This window comes from Rattus rattus, chromosome 14 (genome assembly GCF_011064425.1).
Source record: "Rattus rattus isolate New Zealand chromosome 14, Rrattus_CSIRO_v1, whole genome shotgun sequence".
Taxonomy (NCBI): Eukaryota; Metazoa; Chordata; class Mammalia; order Rodentia; family Muridae; genus Rattus; species Rattus rattus.
In genome coordinates, this window is record NC_046167.1 from 34,771,954 (window position 1) to 34,794,711 (window position 22,758).

Genomic DNA, 22,758 nt, shown 5'->3' on the forward strand with positions numbered 1-22,758 from the left:
TTGGTGGGAGGGGAGCCTTACAGTGGCAGCTCCTCCTGCCCATGATAAACCCCAATAAAAACACAAAACCAGAAAAAAATAGATCCAATTCCCCAATAAAAAGACCTAGACCAACAGACTGGATATGGGAGGAGGACCCAGCATTATGCTGCATATAGGAAACACATGTCAGTGACAAGGACAGACACTATATCAGAGTAAAAGGATGGAAAACAGTTTCCAAGCAAATGGTCCCAAGAAACAAGCCAGAGTAGCCATTTTAATATAAAATAAAATCAGCTTTCATCCAAAAGTTATTAAAGAAGATACAGAAGTACACTTCATATTCATCAAAGAAAAATACACCAAGATGAACTCTCAATCCTGAATATTTATGCTCCAAATGCAAGGGCACCTACATTCATAAAAGAAACCTTACTAAAGCTCAAAGAACATATTGCACCTCACACAATAATAGTAGGAGATTTCAACACCCCAATCTCATCAATGGACAGATCATGGAAACAGAGACATAGAAAAACTAACAGAAGTTATGAACCAAATAGACTTAATAGACATTTATAGAACATTTCATCCTAAAACAAAAGACTGTACCTTCTTCTCAGCACCTCATGGTACCTTCTCCAAAACTGGTCATATAACCAGTCACAAAACAGGCCTCAACAGATACAGGAATATAGAAATAATCCTATGCATCCTATCAGATCACCACAGACTAAGACTGGTCTTCAATAACAACAATAATGACAAAAAGCCCACATACACATGGAAGTTGAACAATGCTCTACTCAATGATGACTTGATCAAGGAAGAAATAAAGAAAGAAATTAAAGAGTTTTTAGAATTGAATGAAAATGAAAGCACAACATTCCCAAACTTATGGGACACAATGAAAGCACTGCTAAGAGGGAAACTCATAGCACTGAGTGTCTCCAAAAGGAAACAGGAGAGAGCATACATTAGCAGCTTGACAGCATACCTAAAAGCTCAAGAAAAAAAGAAGCAAATACACCCAAGAGGAGTAGAAGGCAGGAAATAATCAAACTCAAGGTTGAAATCAACCAAGTAGAAACAAAAAGTACTACACAAAGAATCAACAAAACCAGGAGTTGTTTCTTTGAGAAAATCAACAAGATAGATAAACCCTTAGCCATACTAACCAGAGTGCACAGAAAGTATATTCAAATTACCAAAATCAGAAATGAAATGGAAGACATAACAACAGAATGTTACATCTATATAATGGAATACTACTCAGCTATCAAAAACAATGACTTCATGAAATTCATTGACAAATCGATGGAACTATAAAATATCATCCTGAGTGAGGTAACCCAATCACAAAAAAGAAAAAAAAACCACACACACACACACACACACACACACACACATACACACATGGTATGCACTCACTGATAAGTGGGTATTAGCCCAAAAGCTCGAATTACCCAAGATACAATCCAAAGACCACATGAAGCTCAAGAAGTACAACCAAAGTACAGATTCTACAGTCCTTCTTAAGAGGAAGAATAAAAATATTCATAAGAGAAGATATGGAGACAATGTTTGGAGCAGAGATTGAAGGAATGGCCATTTGGAGCCTGCCCCACCTGGGGATCTAAGATATATAAAACAAAAAAGTAGCAATAAAATGACTCCTAATGACATTCTCCTATATTCAAAGATCTGTGCCTTGCTCAGCCATCATCAGAGCAGCCTCGTCCTTCAGCAGATGGAAAAACGTAAGAGACCCACATGGAGACATTTTGCACAGAGTAAGAAACGTTGGAGCTCTCAGTCCTGAACAAGTTGTCTCCATCCACCTCCTCTGCTCAGGGTTCATGGAGCTCCATGGAAGAGAAGGCAGACAGAGCCAGAGGTGATGAAGGACACCATTAAAACAAAGCCCTCTAAATCAACATGATCAAAGTTCATTCACATCACAGAGACTGAGGCAACATCCACTCATCCTGCACAGGTTGCACATGTGGAGTCCTGAAGCTGAAAGAAGTGGACACATTCCCATCCCTAACCCAGCTCTCTCCAATTGCTAACCACTTGGAAATGAAAATATATTGTGTCCAATGGGGCCTCACTGGAAAAACCAAACAACTCTTGAATGTAAGTTACCTGGTCAGAGGCATAGGAACAAGGGAAAGCAAACTCAAAGGCATCTCTGAAGGTTCCTTGACTCATAGTGTCCTTCCTCTCAAGACCTTTACCTTTTTATTTTAATCTATCTTATTTTAATAAAATCTATTTTATTTTATCTAGAGTTTTTTGAAACTACCACGGCCAACAAAAAAGGTACAAGGCAGCCTCTAAAGTAGTTCATGTCAACACAACTCAGTGTTGGTTTAACCACCAAGGCAATGTCTCCAAGAAGTTAATTTTAAGCTTTTATTTTCATGGATTATACCTCCATTTATCATAAGTAAAGCAAGTAAAAAGAATGGTAAAAAGAATGAGTAGGACTAGCACAACATAAAACATTTTATAATACTTGTACAATATGACTCAGAAAATAGTATTACATATAATTTATAAATGCATAATTAAATAGTAATGAGGGGAAATCAGGGTCCCCTCTTTGATTCTCTCTTTTTTATTTATTTTCTTTATACTGAATTTTTGAATTTACATTTCAAATGTTATCCCATTTCCAGGTTTCCAATCCATAAACTCCCTACCTCATAACCCCTTCCTCTTCTTCTTTGAGGATGCACCCCCACCCAAACCCCTACCCCATCACACCTCCCTGCCCTGACATTTCCCTATACTGGGGGTCCAGCCGTGATAGGACCCAAGGCTTCTTCTTCCGTTGGTGCCTAACAATACCATCCTCTGCTATCATATGCAGCTGGAGTCATGGGTCTGTCCATGTGTACTCTTTAGATAATGGTTGAGTCCCTAGGAACTCTGGTTGGTTGGTATTCTTGTTCTTATGAGGTTGCAAGCCCCTACGACTCCTTCAATCCTTTATATAACTCCTCCAATTGGGACCCCATTCTCAGTTCAATGGTTTGCTTAGCCTCTCAGGAGACAGGTATATCAGGCTCCTGTTGACATGTAGTTATGGCTAAATATTGTAGCTGAATATGTATATGGGTTGGATCCCCTGGTGGGGCAGTCTCAGAATGATCATTCCTAAGGACTCTGATCCAAATGGTGTCTCCATATCTCCTCCTATCAATATTTTTGCTCCCAATTTTAAGAAGAACTGAAGCAACCACACTTTGGTCTTCCTTATTTTTGAGCTTCATGTTGTCTGTGGATGGTATCTTGGGTAATTTGAGCTTTTGGGCTAATATCCATTTATCAGTGAGTGCATACCATGTATTTTTTGTGATTGGGATACCTCACTCAGGATGATATTTTATAGTTCTATCCATTAGCCTATGAATTTCATGAAGTCACAGTTTTTGATAACTGAGTAGTACTCCATTGTGTAGATGTATCACAGTTTCTGTATCCATTCCTCTGTTGAAGGGCATCTGGATTCTTTCCAGTTTTTGGCTATTATAAATAAGGCTGCTAGGAACATAGTGAAACATTTCTCTTTGTTGTATGTTGGAGCAACTTTTGAGTATATGCACAGGAGTGGTATAGCTGTGTCCTCAAATAGTACAATGTCCAATTTTCTAAGGAACCTCCAGACTGATTTCCAGAATGGTTGTACCAGCTTGCAATCCCACCAACAATGGAGGAGTGTTCCTCTTTCTCCACATCCTCGCCTGCATCCATTTTCACCTGTGTTTTTGATCTTAGCCATTCTGACAGGTGTGAGGTGGAATCTCAGGGTTATTTTGATTTGCACTTCCCTGATGACTAAGGATGTTGAATATTCTTTTAGGTACTTCTCAGCTGTTCGATATTCCTCAGTTGATAATTATTGTTTAGCTCTGTATCCCATTTTTTAATAGGGTTATTTGGCTCTTTAGAGTTTAACTTTGTATTCTTTGTATATATTGGATATTAGTCCTCTATATGATAAAGGATTGGTAAAGATCATTTCCCAATCTGTTGGTTGCCATTTTGTCCTAATGAAAGTGTTGTTTGCCTTACAGAAGCTTTGCAGTTTTATGAGATCCCATTTGTCGATTCTTGATCTTAGAGTATGAGCCATTGGTGTTTTGTTCAAGAAATTTTCCCCAGTGCCCATGTGTTCGAGGCTCTTCCCCACTTTTTCTTCTATTAGTTTGAGTGTACCTGGTTTTATGTGGAGGTCCTTGATCCACTTGGACTTAAGCTTTGTTCAGGATGATAAGAATAGGTTGATTTGCACTCTTCTACATGCTGACCTCCAGTTGAACCAGCATCATTTGTTGAAAATGCTATCTTTTCCCATTGGATGGTTTGAGCACCTTTGTCAAAGATCAAGTGACCATAGGAATGTGGGTTCATTTCTGGGTCTTCAATTCTATTCCATTGATCGACCCCCCTGCCTCTGTACCAATACCATACATGTTTTGTCACTATTGCTCTGTAATACTGTGTGAGGTCAGAACTGGTGATTCTCCCAGAAGTTCTGTCATTGTTGAGGATAATTTTCGCATTAATTTGCAAATTACTCTTTCAAACTCTATGAAAATTTGTGTTAGAATTTTGATAGGTATTACATAGAATCTGTAGATTGCTTTTGGAAAAGTGGACATTTTTACTATATTAATCCTTCCAATCCATGAGCACGGGAGGTCTTTCCATCTTCTGATATCTTCTTTGATTTCTTATTTCAGAATCTTGAAGATCTTGTCATACAGATCTTTCACTTGCTTGGTTAGAGTCACACTGGGGTATTTTATGTTGTTTGTGACTATTTTGAAGGGTGTTGTTTCCCTAATTTCTTTCTCAGCCTGTTTATCTTTTGAGTAGGCTCCTGATTTGTTTGAGTTAATGTTATATCCAGCCATTCTCCTGAAGTTGTTTAAAAGGCTTAGTAGTTCTCTGGTGGAGCTTTTATGGTCACTTAAGTATACTATCATATCATCTGCAATTAGTGATAATTTGACTGCTTCTTTCCAATTTGTATCCCTTTTTCCTCCTTTTGTTTTCTGATATTTCTGGCTCAGACTTCGAGTACTATATTGAATAAGTAGAGAGAGAGTGGGCAGCCTTGTCTAGTCCCGGATTTTAGTGAGATTGCTTTGAGTTTCTCTATTTGGCTTGATGTTGGCCACTGGCTTGCTGTATATTTCTTTTACTATGTGTAGGTATGGGCCTTGAATTCCTGATCTTTCCAAAACTTTGAACATGAAGGCGTGTTGAATTTTGTCAAGTGCTTTCTCAGCATCTAATGAGATGTCCATGTGGCTTTTTTCTTTGAGCTTGCTTACATAGTGGATTATGTTGATGGATTTCTACATAATTGAACTATCCCTGAATTCCTGGGATGAAGCCTACTTGACCATGATGAATGATCGTTTTGATGTGTTCTTGGGTTCAATTTGTGAGAATTTTATTGAGTATTTTTACTCTGATATTCATAAGGGAAATTGGTCTGAAGTTCTCTTTCTACGTTGAGGTTTGAGGGATTTAGGTATAAACATAATTGTGGCTTCATAGAAGGAATTGGGTAATGCTTCTTCTGCTTCTATTCTGTGGAATACTTTGGACAGTATTGTTACTGGGTCTTCTATGGATGTCTGATAGAATACTAAACTAAATCCATCTGGTCCTGTACTTTTTTCTGTTTCTTTTATCTTTTCTTTTTTTGAGGGGGGGTTGGAAGACTTTTAATAAATGATTCTATTTCTTTAGGAGTTATGAGACTGTTTAGATGGTTTATCTGATCCTGATTTAACTTTGGTACCTGCTATCTGTCTAGAATATTGTCCATTTCATCCAGATTTTCCAGTTACGTTGAATATAGGCTTTTGTAGTAGGATCTAATGATTTTTTAATTTCCTCATATTCTGTTATGTTTCCCTTCTCCTTTCTGATTCTGTTAATTTGGATATACTCTCTGTGCCCTCTAGTTAGTCTGGCTAAGGGTTTATCTATTGTGTTGATTTTCTCAAAGAACCAGCTTCTGGTTTTCTTGATTCTTTGTATAGTTCTTTTTCTTTCTACTTGGTTGATTTCAACCCTAAATTTGATTATTTCCTGCTGTCTACTCCTCTTGGGTGTATTTGCTTCTTTTTGTTCTATAACTTTTAGGTGTGCTGTCGAGCTGCTGACATATGCTTTCTCCAGTTTCTTTTTGGAGGCACTCAGAGCTATGAGTTTTCCTCTTAGCACTGCTTTCATTGTGTCGCATAAGTTTGGCTATGCTCTGCCTTCATTTTCATTAAATTCTAAAACATCTTTAATTCCTTTCTTTATTTCTTCCTTGACAAATTTATCGTTGAGTAGAGTGTTGTTCAACTTCCATGTTTATGTGGGCTTTGTGTCATTTTGTTGTTATTTAAGACCAGGTTTAGTCTTCGGTGAACTGATAGGATCCATGGGATTATTTCAGTCTTCTTGCATTTGTTGAGGCCTATTTTGTGACTGATTATATGATCAATTTTGGAGAGGGTACCGTGAGTTGCTGAGAAGAAGGTATATTCTTTTGTTTTAGATAGAATATTCTATAAATATTTGTTAAATCCTTTTGGTTCATAACTTCTGTTAGTTTCTCTATGTCTCTGTTTAATTTCTGTTTCCATGATCTGTCCATTGATGAGAGTGGGGTGTTGAAATCTCCCACTATTATTGTGCAAGGTGCAATGTGTGCTTTGAGCTTTAGTAAGGTTTCTTTTATGAATGTAGGTACCCTTGCATTTGGAGCACAGATATTTAATATTGAGTGTTCATCTTGGTGGATTTTTCTTTGATGAATATGAAGTGTCCTTCCTTATCTTTTTTTGATAACTTTTGGTTGAAAGTTGATTTTATTCAATATTAGAATGGCTACTCCAGCTTGTTTCTTGAGATAGTTTGCTTGAAAAATTGTTTTCCATCCTTTTACTTTGAGGTAGTGCCTGTCTTTGTCATTGAGGTGTGTTCTTGTATGTACCAAATTATGGGCCCCATTTTTAAGCATGGTACAATTTGGTGAAAAACTTTCCTAGTGATAATTAATTCAATCCTTTGTGTAATAGGATGCTTAGTACATGACTACATGGCAGCTCATTGTAAACCACAAGTGATAAATTTTCCATGATAGGTTCTATAGATACCTGAAAAGAACAAGCTAATGATAAATGTCTGATGGAGGATCTAGCATGGTCTCAGCCACATACAGCAATGATCACCAGGCTATTAACCAAATCTGCTCCCAGCCTTCTGGGCAGAAAAAAACCTCCCTTTAAAGAAACAATCCTGTACACTTAACATTCTAGCTTCCCCTAGTACTTATCTGTGAACACAAGATCTTAGAATTAAGCAAATGTTTTACATCTAGAATTTTGAATTCTCTTTTTCCCTTTATAGAAAATTTCTATTCAATATTAAACACGTGTTGTCAAATGGATCTGTTATTGATCTAATTAGTTTGTTTTAAACTTTATTGTGACCAACCAGTTACAGATACATATACTTAAAATTACATTTACTTTCATAATTTTAAAGCAGAAATTTGTCTTCCAGTTACTATAATTTCACATGCCTGGATAAACCTGTAGATTTTTCACATATGTTAGCTTTAGAAGTTAAAAATAGACCTAGGTTTTAAATAAAATTTAATTATTCAATATTTACCTTATACTATAAAAAGGAAATGCTTCTACTCCCTCTATCGGCTACTTGAGACCCTCCAGAGAGAAACAGAAAAACCTCTTGGGGTCTGGCAGATCAGCAGGATGAAGAATCATCTAGAAGGGAAGTGATCCTTGAACGGTGGGAATTTCGCACGTCCACCCCGACTCAAAACTGAAAGGTTAGAAGCTTCGATTCTGAGGAGCGCCGTCAACTCTGCCTCTTCCTCCTCTGAGTTACAGCTTTTACAACAGTCCCGCATTGTAAGCTTGCTTTCCCGGCAGCGAACGCTAAGCCCTGGCTAAATCAGATAGAGTAGAATAAACTGGTGGTCTCATGTTGTCCATGGACAGCAGAGTTTCAACGTTTCCAGTGCCCCTATGGGAATGAGCGTCTTTGATCTTTTCCGAGGCTTTTTCGGCTTCCCTGGACCTCGGAGCCACAGAGATCCTTTTTTGGAGGGATGACTTGAGATGATGATGATGATGATGATGATGATGATGACGACAACGAAGAGGAGGAAGACAGAGGTGGATGAGGTTGAGAGAGCTAGGGGTTTGATAGTTCTCAGCCTACAGAGGAATTCGGTTTCAGCTTCAGCTCCAGAGGAGGAATGTGATTCCATGGCAACTTTGGCTTTGATGATCTACTTCAAGATTTTAATAGCATCTTCAGCGAGATGGGGGCCTGGACCTTGCCTTCCCACTCTCCTGATCTTCCAGGTCCTGAGTCAGAAACACCTGGTGTGAGATTGCGGGAGGGGCAGACACTTCGAGACTCAATGCTTAAGTACCCAGATAGTCACCAGCCTAGGATCTTTGATGGGGGTCTTGAAGAGTCATGCAAAACCTGAATCCTCCAAACCAGCTCCAGATTGGGGGACCCAGGAACTTTTTCATAGGTTGAATGATACATGGCCTGTGAGTCCCCATTCTAGAGCCAGAGAGGACAAGGATCTTGACTCCCAGGTTTCCCAGGAAGGTCTGGGTCCACTTCTTCAACCCCAGCCCAAATCATATTTCAAAAACATCTCTGTGGCCAAGATCAATAAGCCAAATGGAACAGTGGAGGGACATTGCACTATGGTTGACAGTGAGAGCCGGAGAGAGACCACAGTGACCCATCAAGAAGCCCATGAGAGTTCCAGAAGTGATCCAGACTCTCAGAGATCTTCAGCTTTGGATGATCCCTTTTCCATCCTGGACTGGCTTCTAGGACGTTGGTTTCGGTCCCGATGGCTTTCTTAAATTTCAGAAGCCTTCAGGTCCTTCCCAGTCCCTTCCTGTTGCCCATTGCCAATAAGCGTAGCATTTTCTGTCATCCTGGGGTCTTAAATGTGTGAAACAATTAATTGAGCTTATGGCAATCTGTCATTCAAACGAACTGAACAATAAAGACTTTATTTATGCTTTAAAAAAGGAAATGCTTCATGATTTATTATTGAAATAGAATATGGAAAATTGTTTAAAATTAGTTTAACCTTCCAAAATATGAATTAGCCAGATGGATTCATGTTTCCCAATTCTCTGCTCTCTAACTTCTCCTTTACTCATGTAAATATATCAAAGCTTTCACATTCACGTCAGAAAAAAAAATGCCCAAAAGTGATTAAAATCAGTTTGCTTGAGCTTGCTCTCCAGTGTTTTCTAAAGGTGCTTGACATTTGGTGGAGTTCATTAAGTCGTAGGAGGAAACTTCTCAGTGAACTTTCAGCTGGGTAGCCTGGGTGGAGAGCTGGGGGACTCTGCAAAGAAACTGACAAACTAAGAAGTAAGACATGTCCACTTAACACACCAGCTCTATACGTCTTTGATTAAATAATGTTTTAATCTTCTTTTAAGTTTTCTTTGCTCAAGCTGTCCTCAATATTTCTTACAATTAAAACAATTTGGAGTTTTACTGTGAGATGGAAAAATTGTGGCTTTGTTTCAAAATAGGGCTTCTCAAAAGTCATTCCCTTAGAAGCAATGTGGTTTCTGTGGTTTACATTTTCATGACTGACTGAAACATATTTTCCAAAGGAAAGAAGTTTGCGTGTCACTGGAGCCTGCTGACTTTGGCAGCCTGCCCATGGAAACTGTGTGAGTGTGTGTGTGTGTGTGTGTGTGTGTGTGTGTGTGTGTGTGTGTGTGTGTGTGACTGACTCTTACTTTAGGCATATAACACTTAATTAACCTCGCAGACATGACATAATTACATGACCTGCATATGGATTTTTACAAAGTAATTATGAAGGCTGGAAAGTTCTAGGGGGCTTATTGCTCACCCAATCAATATCAAAATCCTCTTTATTTACCTTGTGAAACTTTCCATTCTGTTAATTTTCATACTTGCATGAGTATAAAAATAAAATGAGAATTCCAAGATTATAAATTTAAACATCAGGGAGCATCTTAGTAGTGCAGATATTGGATAAAAAATTTGACTACTTAGTTCATAATAATGGAGAAGACATACATATCTTAAAGGAAAGCCAGATTTTTATATGTTTGTGTGAGAAGAAAGCAGGAGGTCACTGTCGCCATCAGAGGAAGGCCACCAGAAGAGGAAAGCCAAAAGGCAACTGAGAAACTGAATCCCAGAGCAAGGCAACTAACTTGTAATCAGAAACCAGTTTGAGACTGGACTCACATTTAATGAAGTTGAACAGGCTGTTTAACTATAATGAGCCTTATTTTGATGATGAACCATAAAACTGTAAGAATTTGTCCAGTATGATTCTGTGAACCTCAGTCTAGCAAATGCAGGAAACAAGAAAAAAACCCTGAAATTTTCCACAAATCTTGACAAGAATCATCCTTTAGCTGAGCCTCTGTGGGGATTTAAATTCAGTGGAGGGACTTTGAAAAAAACTAACCTTTAATATAACAAGAGGGAGGAGAGAGAAAGGAAGCGAGATGGAAGAAAGGAGAAGAGAGAAAGAGGGGTATGTGTACAGAGAGAGGAAGAGAGGGAGTGAGGAGGGAGGGGAAGAGTTTTGTTAATAATATAAACACCTCTGAGGGAATTTTAAAATCTAAACAGAATCCTAGAATCTAAACAGAGGTCTTTTCATACTAACCAATAAACATTATTTTTTAATTTCTATCTTGCATATGGATATTCTATAAAATTTTAGACTTTACATAAGAATGAGTCAATAAGAAGTAGAACCCATTGACACTAGAGTCACCCTGTTAGATATGCTTTACATTTGTACCAGGATTCATTAAGCCTCCTGGGGCTCACAGGAGCTCAGTCCATACCAGGAACAGACTTAATTGAGCACAACCACCCATGGTGTCTATAACAAAAATAGCCAAGTCCAAGACCCAAGAGGGGAAGATAGCTAAGGATTTCAGCAAGGGAAACTAGTAAATATATAAATTATAATCCCATAGCTGGACTAAGGTTTTTCTCTCATGTGTGTATTGTCCTACAAATTTTGGCTCCAGAACTTCTATCCTAATGTGTTCCCAATTTAAATAAACTGAAGGCAACTTAGCTATGTCTTTCATTACACATCCCAACTAAAGCCTTAATCAAGCAAAGTCAGCCATCCCCTGCTGCAATAGACTCAAATTCTATTGCAATTATATTAGTTATCATTCTATTACTAAAACAAAGTGCCAGAGGCCAATAATTTTACTAAAAAATTTGTTTAGTTCAATTTTGGACACTCAAAGGCAAAATGATATATAGCATGCAGGTTTTGTAAGTGCAGCCTTTGAACTGCATTATCTGAAAACACATGGAAACGGGTGCCGGGCTTCTGCTTTTACCGAATATGGGTGGTGGAGTGAGTTTGGAGACTTGGATCACCCCAGTCTCCCTCGAGATCACACTTCCAATGACCTATGTCCCTCCAGAAGGTCTACCTATTAAAGTTCACAACACATCCCAATCACACCATTCTGGGAAACAAGCTTTAGCAATCTGAAGTTCCATATGGAATCATAAAGCATGCATGCTGTATACTACATCTATGAGTGCTCTGCTACATATACTCCTGCATGCAAGAAGAGGGCATCAGATCCCTTTATAGATAATCATGAGCCACCATGGGGATGATGGGAATTGAAATCAGTACCTCTGGAGGTTCAGCCAATGCTCTTAACACTTAAATTTTATCCAAACCATAGCACCAGTATGTCAATTTGGCCCTATCTTTTGCTTTCTGTGACTATCTGGTCCACTCAGCCCTCCTAAAATCTAAGTTCTTATTATCATGCCTGGAAGAGGGGAAATTTTGACAAACATGGATCTGAGAAACCAAATGATAACTGAAACTCAATCCAATATTTATTCTTAGGAACTAGAAAGGATGGCAGGAAGTTATGAATCAAATATAATATAAAACAAATATGAGAATATGTGCCTTTTCTCTAGAGATAATTTTTAGTTCTCAAATAAATCTATAAATTTTAACCACTTGATGAAAGCATTCTTGATCTAGGAAATACTTGAAGAATCTTCCAGATATGGCATGCATTTGAAAGTACTTGCAAAGGATAATACATTATGTGTGATAATGCCACAGTTACCACTCACATGAAAGATAAAGTGGAACGGGAAACCCAAGCAACCATAGGTGAAGACCATCCTGGGTCTATTTCTTTGTGCCCTCTGACTCTGTGGCTCCCAATCGTTTCCTCCAATCAGGTAGTGAAGCACTTTCTTTTATGCATATTCTATGAAGTTACACTATGGCAGAGTTCACTTAGCAGGACCCAGGATACCCTGGAAATTCATGATTCCTGAAAAATTCCCTAACAACTGAGGATCATATGCTCTGGTTCTTTTATCACAGAAATCTTCGCTAAAAAGTGCAGGCTGACAGGAACCAGATGTAGATCTCTCCTGAGAGACACAGACAAAATACGGCAAATACATAGGCGAATGCCAGCAGCAAACCACTGAACTGAGAACAGAACCCCCGTTGAAGGAATCAGAGAAAGGACTGGAAGAGCTTGAAGGGGCTCGAGACCCCATATGAACAACAATGCCAAGCAACCAGAGCTTCCAGGGACTAAGCCACTACCCAAAGACTATACATGGACTGACCTTGGACTCTGACCTCATAGGTAGCAATGAATAGCCTAGTAAGAGCACCAGTGAAAGGGGAAGCCCTGGGTCCTGACAAGACTGAACCCCCAGTGAACGTGATTGTTGGGGGGAGGGCGGCAATGGGGGGCGGATGGGGAGGGGAACACCCATAGAGAAGGGGAGGGGGAGGGGCTAGGGGGGTGTTGGCCTGGAAACTGGGAAAGGGAATAACATTTGAAATGTAAATAAGGCTTCCTGGTTGCTGCCACCTAAGAGAGCACCCTGCGAGCGAACTTGAGCCTCGGGACCACAGGTAAGACCAACTTTTCTGCTGCAAGAAAGCTGCCTGGTGAAATCGGGACACACGGAGGCAAAATTCCTCTAGGACCGGGCACGTCCTGTGTTTACCGGGAGTCCCACACCCTCGGATCCTGGCCTGCAGCAGCTCTCTGCTCCCAGACCCCGTGGGAGAGAGACCTCACCGCCTGGTCAGGTGGGCACTCCTGAGGCTGCAGAACGGAAGAGACCACCAACACTTCCCACCCCTGCCCACATCCCTGGCCCAAGAGGAAACTGTATAAGGCCTCTGGGCTCCCGTGGGGGAGGGCCCAGGAGCGGCATGACACCTGCCTGAGACACCGCTGGAACCTGAAGGAAACAGACCGGATAAACAGTTCTCTGCACCCAAATCCCGTGGGAGAGAGAGCTAAACCTTCAGAGAGGCAGACAAGCCTGGGAAACCAGAAGAGACCGCTCTCTGCACACACATCTCCGACGCCAGAGGAAAACACCAAAGGACATCTGGAACCCTGGTGCACTGAAGCTCCCGGAAGGGGCGGCACAGATCTTCCTGGTTGCTGCCGCCACAGAGACCCCGTGGGCAGCACCCCGAGAGCGAACTTGAGCCTCAGGACCACAGGTAAGACCAACTTGTCTGCTGCAAGTGACCTGCCTGGTGAACTCAAGACACAGGCCCACAGGAACAGCTGAAGACCTGTAGAGAGGAAAAACTACACGCACGAAAGCAGAACACTCTGTCCCCATAACTGGCTGAAAGAAAACAGTAAAACAGGTCTACAGCACTCCTGACACACAGGCTTATAGGACAGTCTAGCCACTGTCAGAAATAGCAGAACAAAGTAACACTAGAGATAATCTGATGGCGAGAGGCAAGCACAGGAACCCAAGCAACAGAAACCAAGACTACATGGCATCATCGGAGCCCAATTCTCCCACCAAAACAAACATGGAATGTCCAAACACACCAGAAAAGCAAGATCTAGTTTCAAAATCATATTTGATCATGATGCTGGAGGACTTCAAGAAAGACGTGAAGAACTCCCTTAGAGAAACACAGGAAAACATTAATAAACAAGTAGAAGCCTACAGAGAGGAATCGCAAAAATGCCTGAAAGAATTCCAGGAAAACATAAATAAACAAGTAGAAGCCCATAGAGAAGAGACGCAAAAATCCCTGAAAGAATATCAGGAAAACATAAATAAAACAAGTAGAAGCCCATAGAGAGAGTCACAAAAATCCCTGAAAGAATTCCAGGAAAACACAATCAAACAGTTGAAGGAATTAAAAATGGAAATAGAAGCAATCAAGAAAGAACACATGGAAACAACCCTGGATATAGAAAACCAAAAGAAGAGACAAGGAGCTGTAGATACAAGCTTCACCAACAGAATACAAGAGATGGAAGAGAGAATCTCAGGAGCAGAAGATTCCATAGAAATCATTGACTCAACTGTCAAAGATAATGTAAAGCGAAAAAGCTATTGGTCCAAAACATACAGGAAATCCAGGACTCAATGAGAAGATCAAACCTAAGGATAATAGGTATAGAAGAGAGTGAAGACTCCCAGCTCAAAGGACCAGTAAATATCTTCAACAAAATCATAGAAGAAAACTTCCCTAACCTAAAAAAAGAGATACCCATAGGCATACAAGAAGCCTACAGAACTCCAAATAGATTAGACCAGAAAAGAAACACCTCCGTCACATAATAGTCAAAACACCAAACGCACAAAATAAAGAAAGAATATTAAAAGCAGTAAGGAAAAAGGTCAAGTAACATATAAAGGCAGACCTATCAGAATCACACCAGACTTCTCACCAGAAACTATGAAGGCCAGAAGATCCTGGACTGATGTCATACAGACCCTAAGAGAACACAAATGCCAGCCCAGGTTACTGTATCCTGCAAAACTCTCAACATAGATGGAGAAACCAAGATATTCCATGACAAAACCAAATTTACACAATATCTTTCTACAAATTCAGCACTACAAAGGATAATAAATGGTAAAGCCCAACATAAGGAGGCAAGCTATACCCTAGAAGAAGCAAGAAACTAATCGTCTTGGCAACAAAACAAAGAGAATGAAAGCACACAAACATAACCTCACATCCAAATATGAATATAACGGGAAGCAATAATCACTATTCCTTAATATCTCTCAACATCAATGGCCTCAACTCCCCAATAAAAAGACATAGATTAACAAACTGGATATGCAACGAGGACCCTGCATTCTGCTGCCTACAGGAAACACACCTCAGAGACAAAGACAGACACTACCTCAGAGTGAAAGGCTGGAAAACAACTTTCCAAGCAAATGGTCAGAAGAAGCAAGCTGGAGTAGCCATTCTAATATCAAATAAAATCAATTTTTAAATAAAATTCATCAAAAGAGATAAGGAAGGACACTTCATATTCATCAAAGTAAAAATCCACCAAGATGAACTCTCAATCCTAAATATCTATGCCCCAAATACAAGGGCACCTACATATGTAAAAGAAACCTTACTAAAGCTCAAAACACACATTGCACCTCACACAATAATAGTGGGAGATTTCAACACCCCACTCTCATCAATGGACAGATCATGGAAACAGAAATTAAACAGAGATGTAGACAGACTAAGAGAAGTCATGAGCCAAATGGACTTAACGGATGTTTATAGAACATTCTATCCTAAAGCAAAAGGATATACCTTCTTCTCAGCTCCTCATGGTACTTTCTCCAAAATTGACCATATAATTGGCCAAAAAACGGGCCTCAACAGGTACAGAAAGATAGAAATAATCCCATGCGTGCTATCAGACCACCACGGCCTAAAACTGGTCTTCAATAACAATCAAGGAAGAATGCCCACATATACTTGGAAATTGAACAATGCTCTACTCAATGATAACCTGGTCAAGGAAGAAATAAAGAAAGAAATTAAAAACTTTCTAGAATTTAATGAAAATGAAGGTACAACATACCCAAACTTATGGGACACAATGAAAGCTGTGCTAAGAGGAAAACTCATAGCGCTGAGTGCCTGCAGAAAGAAACAGGAAAGAGCATATGTCAGCAGCTTGACAGCACACCTAAAAGCTCTAGAACAAAAAGAAGCAAATACACCCAGGAGGAGTAGAAGGCAGGAAATAATCAAACTCAGAGCGAAATCAACCAAGTAGAAACAAAAAGGACCATAGAAAGAATCAACAGAACCAAAAGTTGGTTCTTTGAGAAAATCAACAAGATAGATAAACCCTTAGCCAGACTAACGAGAGGACACAGAGAGTGTGTCCAAATTAACAAAATCAGAAACGAAAAGGGAGACATAAGTACAGATTCAGAGGAAATTCAAAAAATCATCAGATCTTACTATAAAAGCCTATATTCAACAAAACTTGAAAATCTTCAGGAAATGGACAATTTCCTAGACAGATACCAGGTAGCGAAGTTAAATCAGGAACAGATAAACCAGTTAAACAACCCCATAACTCCTAAGGAAATTGAAGCAGTCATTAAAGGTCTCCCAACCAAAAAGAGCCCAGGTCCAGACGGGTTTAGTGCAGAATTCTATCAAACCTTCATAGAAGACCTCATACCAATATTATCCAAACTATTCCACAAAATTGAAACAGATGGATCACTACCGAATACCTTCTACGAAGCCACAATTACTCTTATACCTAAACCACACAAAGACACAACAAAGAAAGAGAACTTCAGACCAATTTCCCTTATGAATATCGACACAAAAATACTCAATAAAATTCTGGCAAACCGAATCCAAGAGCACATCAAAACAATCATCCACCATGATCAAGTAGGCTTCATCCCAGGCATGCAGGGATGGTTTAATATCTGGAAAACCATCAACGTGATCCATTATATAAACAAACTGAAAGAACAAAACCACATGATCATTTCATTAGATGCTGAGAAAGCATTTGACAAAATTCAACACCCCTTCATGATAAAAGTCCTGGAAAGAATAGGAATTCAAGGCCCATACCTAAACATAGTAAAAGCCATATACAGCAAACCAGTTGCTAACATTAAACTAAATGGAGAGAAACTTGAAGCAATCCCACTAACATCAGGGACTAGACAAGGCTGCCCACTCTCTCCCTACTTACTCAATATAGTTCTTGAAGTTCTAGTCAGAGCAATCAGACAACAAAAGGAGGTCAAGGGGATACAGATCGGAAAAGAAGAAGTCAAAATATCACTATTTGCAGATGATATGATAGTATATTTAAGTGATCCCAAAAGTTCCACCAGAGAACTACTAAAGCTGATAAACAACTTCAGCAAAGTGGCTGGGTATAAAATTAACTCAAATAAATCAGTTGCCTTCCTCTATACAAAAGAGAAACAAGCCGAGAAAGAAATTAGAGAAACGACACCTTCATAATAGACCCAAATAATATAAAGTACCTGTGTGACTTTAACCAAGCAAGTAAAAGATCTGTACAATAAGAACTTCAAGACACTGAAGAAAGAAATTGAAGAAGACCTCAGAAGATGGAAAGATCTCCCATGCTCATGGATTGGCAGGATTAATATAGTAAAATGGCCATTTTACCAAAAAGCAATCTACAGATTCAATGCAATCCCCATCAAAATACCAATCCAATTCTTCAAAGAGTTAGACAGAACAATTTGCAAATTCATCTGGAATAACAAAAAACCCAGGATAGCTAAAGCTATCCTCAACAAGAAAAGGACTTCAGGGGGAATCACTATCCCTGAACTCAAGCAGTATTACAGAGCAATAGTGATAAAAACTGCATGGTATTGGTACAGAGACAGACAGACAGACCAATGGAATAGAATTGAAGACCCAGAAATGAACCCACACACCTATGGTCACTTGATTTCTGACAAAGGAGCCAAAACCATCCAATGGAAAAAAGATAGCATTTTCAGCAAATGGTACTGTTCAACTGGAGGTCAACATGTAGAAGAATGCAGATCGATCCATGCTTATCACCCTGTACAAAGCTTAAGTCCAAGTGGATCAAGGACCTCCACATCAAACCAGACACACTCAAACTAATAGAAGAAAAACTAGGGAAGCATCTGGAACACATGGGCACTGGAAAAAATTTCCTAAACAAAACACCAATGGCTTATGCTCTAAGATCAAGAATCGACAAAATGGGATCTCATAAAACTGCAAAGCTTCTGTAAGGCAAAGGACACTGTGGTTAGGACAAAGCGGCAACCAACAGATTGGGAAAAGATCTTTACCAATCCTACAACAGATAGAGGCCTTTATATCCAAAATATACAAAGAACTCAAGAAGTTAGACCACAGGAAACAAATAACCCTATTAAAAAATGGGGTTCAGAGCTAAACAAAGAATTCACAGCTGAGGAATGCCGAATGGCTGAGAAACACCTAAAGAAATGTTCAACATCTTTAGTCATAAGGAAATGCAAATCAAAACAACCCTGAGATTTCACCTCACACCAGTGAGAATGGCTAAGATCAAAAACTCAGGTGACAGCAGATGCTGGCGAGGATGTGGAGAAAGAGGAACACTCCTCCATTGTTGGTAGGATTGCAGACTGGTACAACCATTCTGGAAATCAGTCTGGAGGATCCTCAGAAAATTGGACATTGAACTGCCTGAGGATCCTGCTATACCTCTCTTGGGCATATACCCAAAAATGCCCCAACATAAAAAAAAGACTCGTCCTCCACTATGTTCATTGCAGCCTTATTTATAATAGCCAGAAGCTGGAAAGAACCCAGATGCCCTTCAACAGAGAATGGATACAGAAAATGTGGTACATCTACACAATGGAATATTACTCAGCTATCAAAAACAATGACTTTATGAAATTAAGTAGGCAAATGGTTGGAACTGGAAAATATCATCCTGAGTGAGCTAACCCAATCACAGAAAGACATACATGGTATGCACTCATTGATAAGTGGCTATTAGCCCAAATGCTTGAATTATCCTAGATGCCTAGAACAAATGAAACTCAAGACGGATGATCAAAATGTGAATGCTTCACTCCTTCTTTAAAAGGGGAACAAGAATACCCTTGGCAGGGAAGAGAGAGGCAAAGATTAAAACAGAGACTGAAGGAACACCCATTCAGAGCCTGCCCCACGTGTGGCCCATACATATACAGCCACCCAATTAGACAAGATGGATGAAGCAAAGAAGTGCAGACCGACAGGAGCCGGATGTAGATCGCTCCTGAGAGACACAGCCAGAATACAGCAAATACAGAGGCGAATGCCAGCAGCAAATCACTGAACTGAGAATAGGACCCCGTTGAAGGAATCAGAGAAAGGACTGGAAGAGCTTGAAGGGGCTGAGACCCCATATGTACAACAATGCCAAGCAACCAGAGCTTCCAGGGACTAAGCCACTACCTAAAGACTATACATGGACTGACCCTGGACTCTGACCTCATAGGTAGCAATGAATATCCTAGTAAGAGCACCAGTGGAAGGGGGAAGCCCTGGGTCCTGCTAAGACTGAACCCCGAGTGAACTAGACTGTTGGGGGGGGGGGGGGAAAGGGGGGGGGGGGGGAGGGGAACACCCATAAAGAAGGGGGGGGGGAGGGGGGGGGATGTTTGCCCGGAAACCGGAAAAGGGAATAACACTCGAAATGTATATAAGAAATATTCAAGTGAATAAAAAAAAAAAAATGTAAATAAGAAATAGCCAATTTAATAAAATGGAAGAAGAAAAGAAATCTTCTTGGGTTCTGTATAATATTTTCATCTCTTTCTCTGAACAACCTCTAAATGTAGATGTCTGATCAAACCACTTGTCACTGTTGACTTGAATTTTGTGGTGAAAGTTTTTTGGTATGTAAAATGGTACTATATCATAGAGGAATTTCATGTATGACACAACTGTGAGGTTTCTTTATTCTGCTCATAACTACTAATTACCTTTACTGTTTCCATAAGTAATTTTGTTTCATTTGATTTTTAAATTATATATTAGCTATTGCAGTCATATATATATATGTATGTATATATATAATTAATTATTAAAATGCTGTTTAAAATATCCATTACATGTACATATAATATCATGATTCATTGCTATGGTAAATAATGTGTACTCACAAAAATCTCCATTATTTCATCACAGTGACAACAAGTCTATGGCATTCAGAGTCACAGATTTCTCAGTAAATAATGGCCTCCTACATTGTACACAAACATCCTTTTTTCCTGACTCTATGAAACTTTTACTTGACATGAACTATTTCTTATGTACAGAGCACATTATTCACTTGTTTAATAAAAAAAACTTGGCGTTTCTTTAAAAAGTAAGGCAACATAAAGATATTTTTAAAAAGAAAAACAATTTGACACAAAATTTTAAACTGATGTTGAATTACCACATTTCAAAAAAGAATAACCAATAGCAAGATTTGCAATGATGCCAAATTAAATTAACTTCAAAATGAGACTAATTTAAAAATTATTATAACTCTTTTATTATATTAGAATGCTATTGGATATATATTCAATATATGTTGAATATATATATTTAGAGAGAGAGAGAGAGAGAGAGAGAGAGAGAAGACACCTAAAATACTGATACTGACAGTCTCATGACATAAAGCAAGCATAAATGTCTATTATTTTAAGGGGTGAAGTCCAGATAAACAGTGTCATGTCAGTCACAGATTTCTGGTCGGTCAGTGAATATGGCTTTTATTCTTGCCACTGCCATCCCCTACTTTTCATGAATTCTATTCAGAAGTAAAGCATCATTCAGTTCAGGGAAATTCTCTCTGGAGGGAAAGAATTTTATCAGTGAAACTCCCTGGTGATGAGGCTGACTTGGAACTGCTGATGACCAGCCTTTTTGACACAGGAGCTTGAATAGCACTTCCCATGATGCTTTGTGCTTTCACCTCAACACTTCCCTTTTGAACTCACCATGACTCTTTAAATGTCTTTTCTCTCCCTTTCTGTGTCTGAAGTTATCCCACTCTTAACTTTAATTGAAAAGGTGCCTTTTGTTCCTTTAGCGCAGTAATACACTAACTACCAAACTCCCCAGATCAAACTTTCAGCGGTAGTAAAAAACTTTGTCCTTTTAATAAGGAAAAGAGATAAACATTCAATAAATGGCAAGCCTGATAACTTCATAGTAGAAAGATACTAAAATGTACTTATGCTCCCAATCAGGAAACAAAACTCTTCTCTAAAACAGGAAGAAAAAAAGACATTTGGAGGGGTTCTGGTGGTTTCTGAGAAGACGCTTGATTGAGGATCCGGACAACTGCACAGTGAAAAACCTGAATCTGAAGAAGACTTAGGTAAGAACATCATCTCACGGTTAGGAGAAGTGAGCTGAGAGCCACTGCATAAGTATTTAGCCAAGCCTCCAAGGACTTCTCTGCAAGGTACTAGAATTGCGAGGAGCTGTTTTATTTGCCTGTGGAAAACTGCGAACATTGGGAAGCTTTGCGTTGGAGACTTATACTAACTCATTCAAAGGATGCGGACCCAGACACTTCGGGTTTTTGTGCCTCTTAAGTTCTGAGTACTGCAGGAGACAGACAGATATCAGTATCTGGAGAAACAGCATCAGAGAAATTCAGCACACGGGAACCCTGCCATGAGCTCATAGATATTTGGTGTCCACAGCCTTGCTGGGTATGGTTTTCTTAACAGGAATCAGAGGATCTGAGAACCACTCACAGAACATCAGGAAAGAAATGATAGATTCTCTGTGGTAGCCGTGAGATACACCAAAGACACCAAAGATATTCTCAAAAGTGCAAGAAATGTAGTTGTTTTACTGGAGCTAGTTTAATGGACACAGGCCAGCACTGTAGAAATACTCTATTCCACATTGTCGTTATGACCATCCCTTAGTTCACACTGCTCTCAGCATAGCTGTTTCCAGTCTCCTATTAGGCTGACCCACTATGCTCCACTTACAGTGTCCAACAGCATTCTTAATACAAAGTCCCAAAATCTTCCACATTCCTCCAACAAACCTCCAAATAGGTCTGCCACAGCAGCCCACGTCCTGGTACCAGCTCCTGTCCCACTTCCTGTCTATCATAATAGAATAACAGTGGATAAGACTGAGCAGGAATCTGTAGAGTAAGATCTTAGTCCTTAGCACTGATACATTAGATCGCCGTGGTAGACACATGGTTTAGCTTTTGACAGCTCCCCACACTGATTTTCAGAGTAGCTGACCTCATTTGCATTTTCACCAACAGTGAGGCTTCCTTTTTCTCCACATCCTCAGCAGCATTTGTTGTCAATTGGGTTTTTTGTTGTTGTTGTTGTTGTTGTTCTTTTGTTTGTTTTTATCTTAGCTATTCAAATTGAGTTACATAAAATTTCAAAATAGTTTCAATTTTAATTTCCACAACTGCTTAGAATATTGAACACTTTTTGACATAATTTCTTGGCCATTTTAATGACTACTTCTATTTCTTTGGGGCTTATGGGACTGTTTAGATGGTTTATCTGATTCTAATTTAACTTTGGTACCTGATATTTGACTAGAAAATTATTCATTTCATCCAGATTTTCAGATTTGGTTGCGTATAGGCTTTTGTGGTAGGATCTGACATTTTTTTTCAATTTCCTCAGTTTCTGTTGTTATGTCTTCCTTTTCATTTCTGATTTTGTTAATTCTGACAGTTTTGCACTGTCTCTGTGCCCTCTGGTTAGTCTGGCTGAGAGTTTATTGTTATTGATTTTCTCAAAGAATCAGTTCCTGGTTCTGTTGATTTTTTGTATAATTCT

General features: G+C 39.3%; 1 pseudogene; it reads left to right on the plus strand.

Annotated features, from left to right (window-relative positions):
• The first annotated feature begins 8,063 nt into the window (after nt 1–8,063).
• Nucleotides 8,064–8,924, plus strand: LOC116883189 (annotated as a pseudogene).
• The last annotated feature ends 13,834 nt before the right edge of the window (nt 8,925–22,758 follow it).